Source organism: Rosa chinensis, chromosome 5, assembly GCF_002994745.2.
Source record: "Rosa chinensis cultivar Old Blush chromosome 5, RchiOBHm-V2, whole genome shotgun sequence".
Classification (NCBI taxonomy): domain Eukaryota; kingdom Viridiplantae; phylum Streptophyta; class Magnoliopsida; order Rosales; family Rosaceae; genus Rosa; species Rosa chinensis.
Genome location: NC_037092.1, coordinates 11,473,465 through 11,487,918, shown reverse-complemented (window position 1 = coordinate 11,487,918; position 14,454 = coordinate 11,473,465). Strand labels below are relative to the sequence as shown.

The 14,454-nt window shown below is 38.9% G+C and overlaps 1 pseudogene; it reads left to right on the top strand.

Moving 5' to 3' along the window:
* Positions 1-993: 993 nt before the first annotated feature.
* On the top strand, positions 994-2,553 carry LOC112203146 (annotated as a pseudogene).
* The last annotated feature ends 11,901 nt before the right edge of the window (positions 2,554-14,454 follow it).

The window sequence follows — 14,454 nt, the reverse complement described above, 5'->3', positions numbered from 1 at the left end:
ATTACACAATGCAATTGGTCTCAAATCTGCCATAGACTCAGGAGTAGCAACTTTAGGAATCAAACAAATATGTGTGTAATTAATCTGTTTAAGTAACTGACCAATTTGTAGAAAATTGTGCACCGCATCAGTAATATCATCCCTTATGCTCTCCCAATAATGTTGGAAAAATAAAGGCGGCATTCCATCCAGTCCAGGAGACTTTGTAGGATACATTTGAAACAAAGCCTCCTTCACCTCCTCACAAGTATATTGAGAACAAAGAGAAGTATTCATCTCTTCCGTAACCGAAGGAGAAATAGCCTGTAGAGTTTCCTCCAAAACTCCTCAACAATAGTTCCTCCAAAGCTCCTTCACCTCCTCCAGCCTTGATCGAATCTCCATCAATGCTTTCTGCCTATCACCAAACACACTTCGTTGCCAGGCATCTAGTGCAATACCTGTCCTTTCAATCTTCTTCGAGACCATAAACATAGGCTGCCCCAGAACCGGTCGCTGCCATTGCTGCTGGACCGTCACATGACATCCCTCATGCTTCAACCAGAGTGATTCAAACCGAAACCTATGGTATTTCTGCTTCTGGATAATAGGAACTGAACTAACACAGAGCAGGAGTGGAATATGGTCTGACTTGCTCGGAGGTAAATGAATGACCCGAACCATGCAGCCGTAGCAACCACCCTGTCCAACCGAACCTTCGTCTCAGAGTCACTCCATGTATACGAACACCCATGGAACCCTAGGTCCACCAATTCCGCATATCCCAACGCATCCCGGAAACCGCGCATTTGATTCTCCGATCGCGGTCTGCCATCCAGTTTCTCCGATGCCAAAAGAATTTCGTTAAAGTCGCCGAGTACAACCCACGGTAGGCTATCGTCATCACTCAAAGCCCTGAGAATATCCCAAGATTCGTGTCTAGCAGCAGCTTCCGGATTGCCGTAAAACCCCGTGAATCGCCACCGCATAAGACCACCACCTTCCTCTACTACTATGTCGATAAAACGAGCCGTAGAAGGCTGCCGGATTTGGACCTTCATATCGTCATACCAAAATAAGCCCAGACCGCCAGCCAACCCCGCGCTCATCACACCCTCTGCATGATCAAACCCTAGGTTGCATCGCAGTCGCTCGAACTCATCCTCATCTCTGATTTTAGTTTCAATCAGGAACACCAGTTTCGGTTTGTGCTGTGAAATTAAGATCTTCAGAGCACGTCGTGTGGAAGGATTGCAAATCCCCCGACAATTCCTGAACAACAGGTTCATGGCCGCAAGAAACAATACAGATCAAAGAAAACCCTAGGTTTCCGATCTCACCCTAGCTCCGAGAAACTAGGTCACAAAAACAATATTTGCAGGTGTAAGTGTAGGCTTCTTGGTTTCATTCATTGGAATTGCATGGTTATGGTGGGGAAATAAGAAAAGACAATTCATTAAACTGAAAGAAAAGTACTTCAAAGAAAATGGAGGCTTATTGTTACAACAACAACTTGCCAGTCATGGGGGTACCGTGGAGACAACAAAAATTTTTAGTGCAGAAGAACTTCAGAAGGCTACAAACAATTACCATGAAAGTAGAGTTCTTGGCAAAGGGGGCTATGGAATAGTATACAAAGGTATACTACCAGATAACCAAGTGATTGCCATAAAGAAGTCAAAAGTTTGTGCCGGCAGATAGAGTGAGCAATTTGTCAACGAGGTAATCATTCTTTCTCAAATCAACCACAGAAATGTTATGAAGCTTTTGGGTTGTTGTTTAGAAACAGAAGTGCCTATACTTGTATACGAGTTCATCAGCCATGGCACTCTTCATGAGCACATTCATAAGAAAAGAACATCACTCTCATTTGAATTACGAATGAAGATAGCAGCTGAAGCAGCAGGAGCACTAGCCCATTTACACTCCTCAATTTCCACACCAATCATACATCGAGATGTCAAAGCAGTGAATATTCTGTTAGATGATAAGTATACGGCGAAAGTGTCAGACTTTGGAGCTTCACGATTGGTTTCTTCAGGTGAAGCTGGAATCCAAACTGTAGTGCTCGGGACATTCGGATACCTGGACCCTGAATATATGCAATCAAACCAACTAACAGAAAAGAGTGACGTTTACAGCTTTGGGGTTCTCTTGGCTGAGCTTTTAACAAGCAAAGGGGCAGTTTCTAAAGATAGATGCTTAGCAAGCATCTTTGTTGCTTCCATGAAAGAAGATTGCTTAAATCAAGTGCTTGATGATGAGATAGTGAATGAAGGAAATATTGAGACGGTGAAAAATGTGGCCAAACTTGCAGGAAGATGTTTGAGGGTAAAAGGGGAGGAAAGGCCTACCATGAGAGAAGTAGCCATGGAGCTAGAAGGAATGATCATGACAAAGCATCCATGGGGTTCTGCAGATCATTACTTTCCAGAAGAGACAGAGCACTTGCTGGGATCACCTAATACTTCCAAGGATTACTCTGTGAATGTTGATGGTGGTGGTGGTCCTGGTACTGCCAGTTGGTCTAGCATTTGCGACATGTCAATGTCTTCATATGCTGATGGGCGATAGTCATTTGACTCGTTAACATTGATGCAGTGTTTGTAATGTGAATCTAGCTAGATATCAGTATGATAAAACAATGATTATCGGTCTTAATCAAAGGCATTGCCAATTGACCTTTTAGGCCATGCTGAGAGAATTTCTGTAGTAGAAGTGTCTTCAGTTTAGGGCTCTAGTATTGATATTTTGTTGGGACAGTGAAAAATTTGGTCAATTGTTAGGCCTTCAGTTGCTTTATGTTTTTCAGTCACCAAAATACGCAGAGCTTTGGATGCAATGAGTCCCGTTCCAAATTGCAATAGGTTGCAATAGGTTGTTAGCTTCTCATAGTGAACTTCAGATTTTCAAATTGCAAATGCAAAATTAATCACTATCGATCGTAGCATACCTTCAAGTGGAAATTAAAATACAGAGGGATAAATTAGAGTTCAAAGTTCAATAAAATTGGGATGTATATGCTTTAATTATTCTAGCTTGGCTTGTCTAGACCTCTGGTGGTGATGGACAAGAAGAAGGACAAAAATGAAAAGGCTTTTGCTGCAGATTGAGAAGGCAACAAGTGAACAAACAACTAAAATGGAAGAGTTTAGAGACAAAGTAAAGCTATGCTTGAGTAGCCAGCTGAGAGAATGAAACTAAAAGCCTAACAGCTAGGACTTAATAGTAGAATTCAGCAAAATTACAAGAACAGAACACATCAACCCAAGGTACATTACCGGTCAAGGAAAAGATACACATAAATTCTGATTTCCGTTTACAGATAGGAAAGGAAAACAAAGTAGAAAAACATGAATATATGAATTATGTTTTCAAACTAAGCAAGGAATGGACTAGATCTTAGTTAAATAACTATATATTCAACCACTCGTGCTTGACTTGGGACGCTAATGACTAGTACTCTGATATAGAAGGGATGACCCAGCACAGCATATAGATCGATTAGAAATTTAGTAGTCTAGAGAGGAAGCTCTCTGTGTGTATGTGTATATATACAAGGTTAACCTGGTCTTCTCCATAATTTATGGATTTTTAAGCATGCACTCTCCAAAAGAATATACCCAACACTAGATCCCCATTCCACATAAGTGCAGATACTGAACAGATTACCATCCCATTATAATCAAGTGTAATAATTAGACATCAATACAAGCAAATAATTGATGGAACTATTTGTACAGGTTGCTTTGTTCAGCCACAGTAAGTTATATGACTATTTGTTCTTTAAGCTAAAGCAAGAAAGCATAATTGTATTGATTCCGGGAAGGAAATTATAATCAGATTTCAAAAACGTCCAAAATTAAAGATATAGACTTTCATAACAAGGAGAAATTCCAATCTAGTTTATAATTCTAGTGATAGTGAAGGACTTACAGATATCAAGTAGTTGCCTGTCGAATTGGGAACGCGTACTGGAGGCAAAAGACACGATTAAAGTTGTATCCTCTGTAAATTTCAAACAACATGAGTGGCAGCTCTTCGAGCCTCCAAATTTCAAAAGGTAATCCTTGTTAAAAGAATCAAAAATAGTTGAAAAACTCCGAAACATAATGGGAGCACATTTAGAATGGATGAAATGATACTGCAGATAGTATAACCAAAGAAGCTACTGGAATAATGCTATTCAAAGTTTTTAACACCTACTCAAAAGTAAATAAGAATTCAACTTCATGAAATTGAATTGCACAAAACATGTGACCACCTTCGAATTCAACTGAATTTAAACTGTAAGTATTGAATCAATGTTTACCAACTTGATAGTACAAACAATTTTGGTCGTCTTCAGGAAATTTTTCAATTGTAAGCAGAGAAATGAAGTAGAATGATGTATAGAGAAGGGAAACCAAAGTGGTAATACACAGCGAGACTAGACAAATCGAACCTGTTTCTGAAGAGATTAGCGGCTACCGCAGACGGAGAACTAGAGAAGAATGTGGAGGGTCGGGTTGGTCGACCGTTGATGGTCTCCTGCTTTTTTGTTTTTTGGGAAAAGATTATTTTCCTTTCGCAATCACAACTCTTGCCTGCCCGGCCCAAAATATCTTGAAGGATCGATCCATTTCTTAGAGCAGCTTCTAAAAATTATTTTTTCTCAATGATAAGATTATGGTCAAGGAGAATTTCAAGAAAAAAAGGAGTTGACAAGGTTTGGCACATTTTAACATGCCTCGAATACCCCCTGATATGTCACCTTCAAAGTGCTAATCTTGAAATTTTCTAAAGTCATAATCTCACAATTTATAGATAATGGTATTTAACACTTAGGCCCAGTTTGGGACTGCTTTTGAAACTGTGCTTTTGATCTCAAAAGCGCTTCTGAAATTGTTTGGTGGTGTTTGGTAAACCATGGAGAATCAGCTTCTGACCCGAAGCGCTTCTCCCAACCGCCGAATTGAAGAAGCTGCAATTCGTAGCTTTTTGATTTCAGCTTCTGCGGGAATCAACCCTCGACGCGAAAGATTAAATGAAATTTTGATGAATATCCGAATTTTCCTCATGCTCTTCTCAACTTTACATCTTTCCCTCTCGCACTCTTCCCTCTGCAAAGATCTCAACAACGTCATCTACAGCACCTCCGCCTCTTCCTCTTCCTCTTCACTAAAATTCAAGAGAGCAACATCCCACAATTTTGAAGAGGTAAAACATCTAACTCATAATCCCAAACTCTCAAAATCAAGTAGACTCATACCCATCTCCATATCTCAAGAGCTCATCAACATCAAATTGAAACCCAGAAAAACCATCTCAAAATTCCCAAAAAAGAAACTCAGAATGGAACCTGCAAGATTGATAGCAGACTCAAAATCTCCTTCCCATCTGGGAACAAACTCAACATAACCATCATAGCATCTCACCATGGTTAAATTTCAGAACCCAAAATAAAGCATAGATCCAAAATTAATGGGAGAGAGAGAGAGAGAGAAGGGGGGGGGGGGGGAACGAAGATGAAGAGAAAGGTAGATCAGGAGGAAAAATCAACAAGATGAAGATGAAATTGGCTATTTGGCTTTTCTTCCTTGAGTTCCTTCTGCCTGATCGTTGTGGATTAGAATGGAATAAGTGATAATGGTCTTCTCTTTTTGTTTACTGTTCGTGTCTTATTTCTAAGCTTTTGTTGTTTTTTTTTTTTTTGGTAATTCATTTGTTTAAATTATCATCAAAGGTATCTATCTAGATTGTACAATTATAATAATATACGTTAGGTTGTCTACTAGACTTCGAAGGGTCTGGAGTCTGGACACGTTTCCAAATCAATAAAAAAAATGCACTAAAAAAAACAAAAGTAAAAATCAATAGAAAATATAAGAAGAGTTAGATGAACATAATTTTTTTTATTTAGTGGTGTTTATTTGGGTATTTTCAACATTTATGTCCTTTTTAGTAATTATAAACGCTTACAGCACTTTTTATTCACAGTTTACCAAACACTTCGAAATTGTTTTTTGTTCTCACAGCACTTTCAAAAACAGTTTACCAAACACTCAACTGCTTCCTCTCACAGCAAAATTAGAAGTGCTTCCTCTCACAGCAAATTTAAAAGTGATTCCTCTCACAGCACAGCAATCCCAAACTAAGCCTTAGTTCAAGTGACGACACAAAAAATCTCAAAAAAAAAGTCCCGATTTGTAATAGGAAAGATGTCCAAGTTTAAAAAGGGGACGGAAAGGCCTACAAGGAAAGATGTAGCCATGCATGGAGCTAGAATATTGAGGCATGCACTCTCAAAACAAAAAAAAAATGACCTACACTCCTAATTCTAAATAAGTGCAGATATTGGCCGGACATGTGCGTTACTATATTATCATAGAGTGGAAGAAGTAGACATTAATACTGGCAAAGAATTGATGGAATACATGGAACTATTTAGCTAGAAATGTGTTTGAAAACTTTGGAAAGGCGTTCAAACACACACAGAGATACGTGGAGTAATAATGACGTTTTACCCTGAGAAAAAAAAAAGTACTAAATACTGTTTAGTCCTTAAGCTTTTGACCATAAAATACTTCAGTCCCTGACCTTCTAATCTCACATGTTTAGTCCATGTACTTCAAAATTTCAGACGAATAGGTCCTTGCAATCTAAAAGTCGCGGCGAAATGTCTATTATACACTCAGTTCTTTTTTTTAAAATAAATTTATTCCTTTCTCTTTTTTTATTTATTCTTTTTTTCTTTATTTTCTTTATTTTTTTTTTTTTCAAACAGAAAGATAGAAAGGGAAAAAAAATTCCTTTTCCAAAAAAGAAATAAAATAATTAATTAATTAAAAAAAAGAACTGAGGGCATAATAGACATTTTGCCGTGACTTTTAGACGGCAAGGACCTATTGGTCTGAAATTTTGAAGTACAGGGACTAAACGTGTGAAATTAGAAGGTCAGGGACTGAAGTGTTTTATGGTCAAAAGCTCAAGGACTAAACAATATTTAGTCCAAAAAAAAAAAAAAAACAACAACAAACCCAAATCGAGAGTGACGAGACCTAATCTCAGATTTCTGACCACTTCGTCTCTTCTCTTCTGCTCTTCTTCGCAAGTCGCAATCTTCTCTGCTCAAGACATCTCCTCTTCTTCGATTCGCTTGGAGCTTCAATTTCTGGCTGCTTCAGGTACATTTGTTCTACAGTGCGCTTCTGCTCTTCTTCTTATATTTGTTTCAATCAGTTAAATGATTCAATTTGGAGCTTGGAGCTTTGTCTCATACTTGTTCTGTGCTTCGGATATGTTTGTTTCATATCTATCTGGAGTTTAAATACTTGGCATCGAAAGATACATGGAGTTTGCTTGTGTATACACGTTTCAGTCGGTGAATGTGTTGCCTTTTTAGTTCAATTAACAGCTGCGTCACTTTGATTGTGTTTCATTTTTTCTTTTTTGAGTTTTTCTAATTATATATATATATATATATATATATATATTTAATCGGAGTGTCAATCGAACCGAGTGACCTCCCCCTCTTCCTTGCGGAGCCACGGCCTCAACCACACCTCCACTAAGTGCGGTTGCAGTACCTCTATCTGCGGCACCGTGCCCCTTATTGGGGACTTCTAACCTTGCAGGCACATTTGCAGCTGGTATATGTGATCTCGTCACTTTTGCGATATCAGTAAACGTATCAGGCATCGAATCTGCTACGTTCTAAAAATCGATTATTCTTTTCACTTCACTTTCACTTTATGAAGTGCGGGGATCAAGATGAGACAGAGTGGGGACAAACCACGACAATTCCTGTCGTTCCCTTGGAAAATCCTTTTTCCTATCTCCCCCTAACGATGGGAAGACTGTCTCATCAAAGTGACAATCCGCAAATCTAGCGGTAGAGAGATCGCCTGTCAAGGATTCCAAATAGCAGATAATTGTTGGGGATTCGTATCCAACATAAATACTTAATCGTCTCTGAGGACCCATTGTGGTGCGTTGTGGGGGCGCAATAGGCACATATACTGCTCAACCAATTATGCGTAAGTGTGAGGTGTCAGGCTCATATCCAGTTACCAACTGGTATGCAGAAAATGGTTGGCTAGCTGTGGGTCTTAAACGAATAAGTAAAGTTGCGTGCAATATTGCATAACCCCAGGCAAATATAGGCAGGTTGGGGCGCATAACCAATGCCCTAGCCACCATCTGTAGCCTTTTGATGGTGGTTTCTGCGAGACCATTTTGTGTATGCACATGGGGTATAGGATGCTCTACATCAATCTTGATAGACATGCAATAATCATCAAATGCTTTTGATGTAAACTCTAGCGTTATCAAGCCTTATAGACTTGATAAGGTGATCAGGGTGGTGAGCCCTTAAACGTATAATCTGTGCTAGGAGTGTTGTAGCATTTCTTGTGGACAATAAAACGACATGTGACCAGATTGTCGAAGCATCCACCAGAACCATAAAGTACTTGAATGGTCCGCATTCTGGATGGATAGGTCCACAGACATTTCTTTGTATCCTTTGTAAGAATGGAATGTTTTGTTTTGGATCTTTAGCATAGGAAGGTCTCGATCCTGTTTTTGCTAAAGAGCAGGCTTTGCAAAACGAGTGATGTGCCTTTGAAATAGTCAATGAGGCATAATGGGAGGGAGGTAGTGCTTCTGGTACTTCAGAAGTCAATGACTGCATTTGAGCAATACTAGAACCGACACCTTGCAGTGTGGCGGATTTTTCTCCCATTTTTCACTCGAAAGAAGGGATGTCCGTGTGAGTTCTTGAAAAATACGGATCATCATGTCACGACCTCGGTGCCATAGGCGGTCATGCAAAAAGATTGTATGAGTCAGTGTCCCACATTTCATTGTTGGTGATAGTATAGGATTCAATGATCCGAATCGTAGTGAGGTACAGTCCACTAAATTGACTCAAAAGTTTCTCTAAGATGTGTTTCCTTCCACAGTCATTAGATGTAATATCAAGGTATTCAGTTCCATTCTCACGGTGTGTTTTTACATGATAACCGTTGGCACAAATTGCTTTGAAACATTAACAAGGTTCCATTAGCTCTTGGTGCATATAGAGCGTCTGTGACTTGAAATGTTGCGCCATTAGGCAGCAAAAATTTGGCAGTTCCTCGCCCTTTTACTAGTTGTGATAATCCAATCATCGTAGTCACAGAGGAATTATAGGCTATTAGTTCAATGAATAATTGCCTATTTCTTAATATTGTGTGGGTAGTCCCACTATCATCTAAGCACTCAATTTCTCCTCCATTCATTCCTATAAATAAATGGGAGGTATTTAGAAAATATAACTCATATTCTTTAGAGTATTTCTATTTGCGTAGAATGGTATTCTTTTCATTCTAATAATAATTTTTTTCTCTAGATGTATTGCTTTACATCTTCATAGTGCTATGTTGAACCATGTAAATATGTGTATAGTAAATAAATTTGAATAAATTCAGTGCTTCAGAATAAAATTCAAAATTTATTAATAAGCCAACGATAATCAAATCAAGGTCTTGTTCAGAAATCTTATTCATCAATCCATGATTGAAAATAAACTTTAAGACTTAAACAATAGTCTAATTAAAAATGAGGCATCATGCCTTCACAACTGTTTTTGGAAAATAAAATGAATAAAGCAGATCAGTCAAGATTGAGAGCATCCATTGACTTAGCAAGTTCCTCTTTGCCATTGGAGTCTGCAACTGTAAGGTTGACGTCTAGGTCATGACCTCCTTCTTCCATATAGTGAGCCTCTTGTTCTTTAGACTCTCTATACCTCTTGTAATTGGCTACTACTCGGTTGTTTGCTTGGCAGTTCTTGTACCAATGCCCAATGAATCCACACCTATAGCATGGTTCATTGTTAACGCTTTCCTTTTGCATCTTGTTTCCACGATCCCCATGTCCCTTTCCACGTGGTGCATGGTTGCCACGTGGGTAGGGATCAGCACGTCTAAACCCCCTTGCATTGGAGTTATTTCCACCTTTCATTTTTCCATAATTAGCCTCGATCGGGAATTTTCTTTGTCCCAGTGGGCCTGGCATTGTTATTCAAGAGAATCTTATTTTGTCTCTCAGCCACTTGCAGTAGGCTTATTAACTTATTGAAGGTTGTGATTCTTTTGTTGTCATAATCCAACTGATACTGGTTCGCTAGTATAAAAGCTGAATTAGGAAAGGTGGTAAGAGTCTTGTAGATCATATCATCTTCTGTGATTTCCCTTCCACAGAAATTGAGACGTGCCTTTAAGCGCAACATGTCCTTGTTGAAGTCATTGACATTTTTATAGTCAAGCAAGCGGATTCCATTCCACTGAACAGCCAGTCCTGGGAGCAAAGTATCGTGAATGTTCCCAAAACGTCCTTTAAGGGCATCCCACAGTGCTTTGGGTGTCTTCAACTGAAGGTACTCCCAGCGTAGGCTAGGATCAATATGTCGCCTCAGAAAAATTAAGGCATCTGCTTTCACCTTATTAGATAGTTCATCATCTTTGGGATCAGTAATGGTGGTAGTGTAGTCTTTTACCACAAAGGCAGTTTCCATATCGGAAACCCAACGATGGTACTCAAGTCCTTCTGAGTCCAAGATGTCAAACTCAGGTCGAGTTGGATCAGCCATCTACATAAAACAAGAGAGAAGATATAAATTACGCAGTCATAAAGACATCCACGTAAATTATTTTCCAAACATATGAATTAGATTTCAAGAACAAGATTCGTAACGGTCACACATTTTTTTTTCGATGCTATGTGAAAATACTTTATCACAGTAAGTGTGTGTATAATGCGCATGAATTTTCATTATCATGGCAAAATGGAATTGTATATGTTGGATTCTAAAATTAATAATAGCACATTTAATAATAAATAATAAAAACATAGCATATAATAAATTACATGGCATACTCAAATTTCACAAATATATACCAAAATATATGTATGTTACACATAATAACAGCAATAATATATCATGCGTAAAATAAAATATAAATAATAGCATAATATAAAGGCATGCTTAGGAATAATTATATAAGAGTAAATAAAATTCACAAAACATGCTCACAATTGCATAATAAAAACATAAGCAATAAAATATAAAGCATGCTTAAACATAATTATAAATCATGCTTAAATATAATGATATAAAACATAAATAATAAGGCATGCTTAAAACAATCAAAATTATCTAATTAAACATGCTTAATAACAAAATAAAATAAAGGCATAAACAATATGGTATAGAGCATGCTTAGTTAAAAATAAAATAAAATAAAATAAAGAAAACATACTTGATTTCAAGAAAATAAAACGATCCTAGCACATGCGCGTGTTGATGCAGGCGTGCGTAGCGATGTTTTTGAACTTGAGAAAACTGGACTGCTTCGTCTTTCTTTTCAGCAATGAGCTTTCTTCTTTTTGTTTCTTTTTTCTTTTTCTGTTTTTCTTCTCTGGGCCTTTTTGTCACTACTTTTTTTTTTTTTTTTTTTTTTGTGGGCCTCAGGGCCTCCTTTTTTTTTCGTTACCTTTTTTTTTCTTTGGCCACAGGTTTTAGGATTGGATGGGCCGGGTCTTTACTTTGGCCCGGTCACCCTTTTTTTTTCGACGTCTTCTTCCTCTCGTCTTCTTCGCGTCTTCGTCGGCTTGGGTGTGGAGGCAGCGCCGGCGAGCAGGGTGAGGAGGCTGGTCGAAGGCGGCGCGAAAGAGCGAGATGGCTGCAGGTGGGAGGCCGGAGTCGTGCGCTGCAGGTAGGAGACCGGAGTCTTGCGCTCAAGTCTGGAGGCGGAGGCAGGGGTTGGAAAGTCCGGCAAACTCTGCCGGAGGGTCTCAAGGTCTGGGTGGAGCGCCTGCAGCCTGCTTCTGCTTCTGATCTGGAGGTCACAAGTGTGGACGACGCAGCAGCAGGAGACCAGTGATCGGTGGCTGCATGGATCAGTGATCGGTTTCGTCTGGGTGCCCTTAGTAATTCGGTGGAGGCCGGTGGTGGCTTGTGGTGTTCGGCCGGAGAGGCGGAGGTGAGGCCGGTCTGGGGATGCCGGAGCGACTGGGATGAGTTGGGGCCTATCCGGTGGTCGAGTCGGTGCTGCTGGCCGGTTTGGATCGGTGCAGTGATGGGCGAGCAGGAGGTGGGGAGGAGAAATCGGGATTTTGGAGGATGGAGGATGGGGTTTTCGATCTGCTTCTGCAGAGTTTTTTTTTTTTGAAAGCGGCAGAAAAGAAAAACTTTTTCTTCTTTAGGGTTTGGATTTTTTTTTCTTTCTTGGCTATTTGCTCTGAGCGTGCTGATAACGTGTTAAAGTAAAATGAGATTGAAATTGGTCTACTCATTTCATTTCATAACCCCTTTATATAGGGAGAGAATTACAATGGAAAGAACAATTACAATGATGACATTAACTACTGATTGGTTCGTAATCCATGCTGATTGATGTTAATCGGTAATTGCTTGATTCCCTCTCCGTCAATCACTTTGACGAAGGCACACAATATGTTTTTCCTTTAACAATTTTCTCATTTTAGATTAAGTAAATAGTTATTAATTTGACTGATCTATGAATAAGACGATTACTTCATAGGAAATTATAACATGGTCTTGGACCATAGTACATTTCTCTTATTTCACGAATAAATTAATAATAGTGTAATACTAACTAGTAAGTAATATGGTTTATATTCTTCTTACGGGAATAGTTCCCACAACTTGGAAAGACCTCGGGCACCGGTCGTTTCTATTATTCCTTTATTTGGTCGTTTCTATGGTTTATATTCCATTATTCCTCACTTGAAGCCAGAAGTTAATGCATGGCTAATGGTGTATCGTAAGGTACTTCCAACATGGTGATATTTGATAGTCAATGAATGACAATCACCATCCTGCATGACCATGTCCATTTCCATGTCTGTTTGTGTTTTATTAATTAATTTTCAGGACATAACTTGGGACTACCCAGTCTGGAATAGAAAGCTAGCTAGAGCATTCGTTTCTATGGTTTATATTCCATTATTCCACATTTGCTGCCAGAAGTTAATGCATGGCTAATGGGCCGTCGTAAGGTACTTCCAACATGGTGATATTTGATAGTCAATGAATGACAATCACCCATCCCGCATGACTATACATTTCCAACTTATCAAGGCCGGTCCTGACATTTTGGAGGCCTGAGGCAAATAATTGTAGTCTCATATATACACCGTGTGAAGCTTTAAAGCTTGACTTGCAGGCTCTAAGGATTGCGCCACTGATTCAAAACTTTAACTTAAATCTTGTCACTGAAATCAAAATCAATATTTACTGCACTTTTGAGATATCTAGCTTTACTCTTTTGGGATTAATCTAAGTAGTAATTTTAAAACTTCTATGACACAAGATACAATAACATTTGTTTTCAACTCTTTGTATCTTTGTTACTTCTCTCTCTCACCTGCCCACCTTCTTGTATATCTAGTCCATATTTTGAATATATACACAATCTATTGCACAGGAAATTTCCCATGGTAAAGAGCCAGATAGGTGGGAGCTATTTAAATTAACTCATCAAAGGAAAGGGTCCCAAGAACCAATCGATGCGGCATCTGCAAAGGCAGTTGTAAGCTAATTTATCTTTAGTTTTATTATACTTGTAGATATTTCGTGTCTCATTTCCTTATGGTCTATCCATTACATTTGTTGTAGGCGGATTTTGAAGAGGCTGAACAAAAGAGGCTAAGCATGAATGTTGACATCACTGCTCCAGAAATCCGTGAAGAAATGTATGCTGAAGTTCTTGGTAAGGAGAAGGGGAACAGAGTGAGAGGTGTTGGAGCAGGGGTTACTTGGGATGAAGTCCCTGGAATCCATGTTGAAGAGCGAGGAGTATCAAGAGAAGTGAAACTGTTGCGAGAGCAATTGGAAGAGCAAGCGAAAAAGGCACAAGAGAGAGAATCACACATGATGGAGGAACTACAAAGCAAAATGGCTGACCAAACAAAACGGATGGAACAATTGCTTGAAGTAAGATGCGTAGAGATGGCACTCCAAAAAATGGGAGAGATGTTTAAACAATGCGAAATATCAGTGGATACACAAGAAGATGTCATGCAAACAATGTCTCAGTTTGCTCGTGACACGTCTCAAAGGCCGTCGACTGTTGTTTTTTCACCAGATGATGATGTCTACCGTCCTACAATGCCATTTGATTGCCCCAATATGCAAATTGATTAATCAAGTAAGTATATATTTATCTTTGCATTTTGACTATATTTATTGGATCTGGAACTTTTTTACAGTTCATATTATGATTTTGAACATATGCTATTTCTGAGTAGTAACTCGTCTTTAACTTGGTCCATATGTTTAGGAATCATGCCCCTATCAGTCATTATGCAACAAGAACGGGAGCTAATCTTGTGGAGATGGTGGTCATTGCTTTAAGACTATTAGGATTTCAATTCAATGTCATGTTAGGATTTCAATTCGGTACTAGATTAGGATTTGAATTCGGC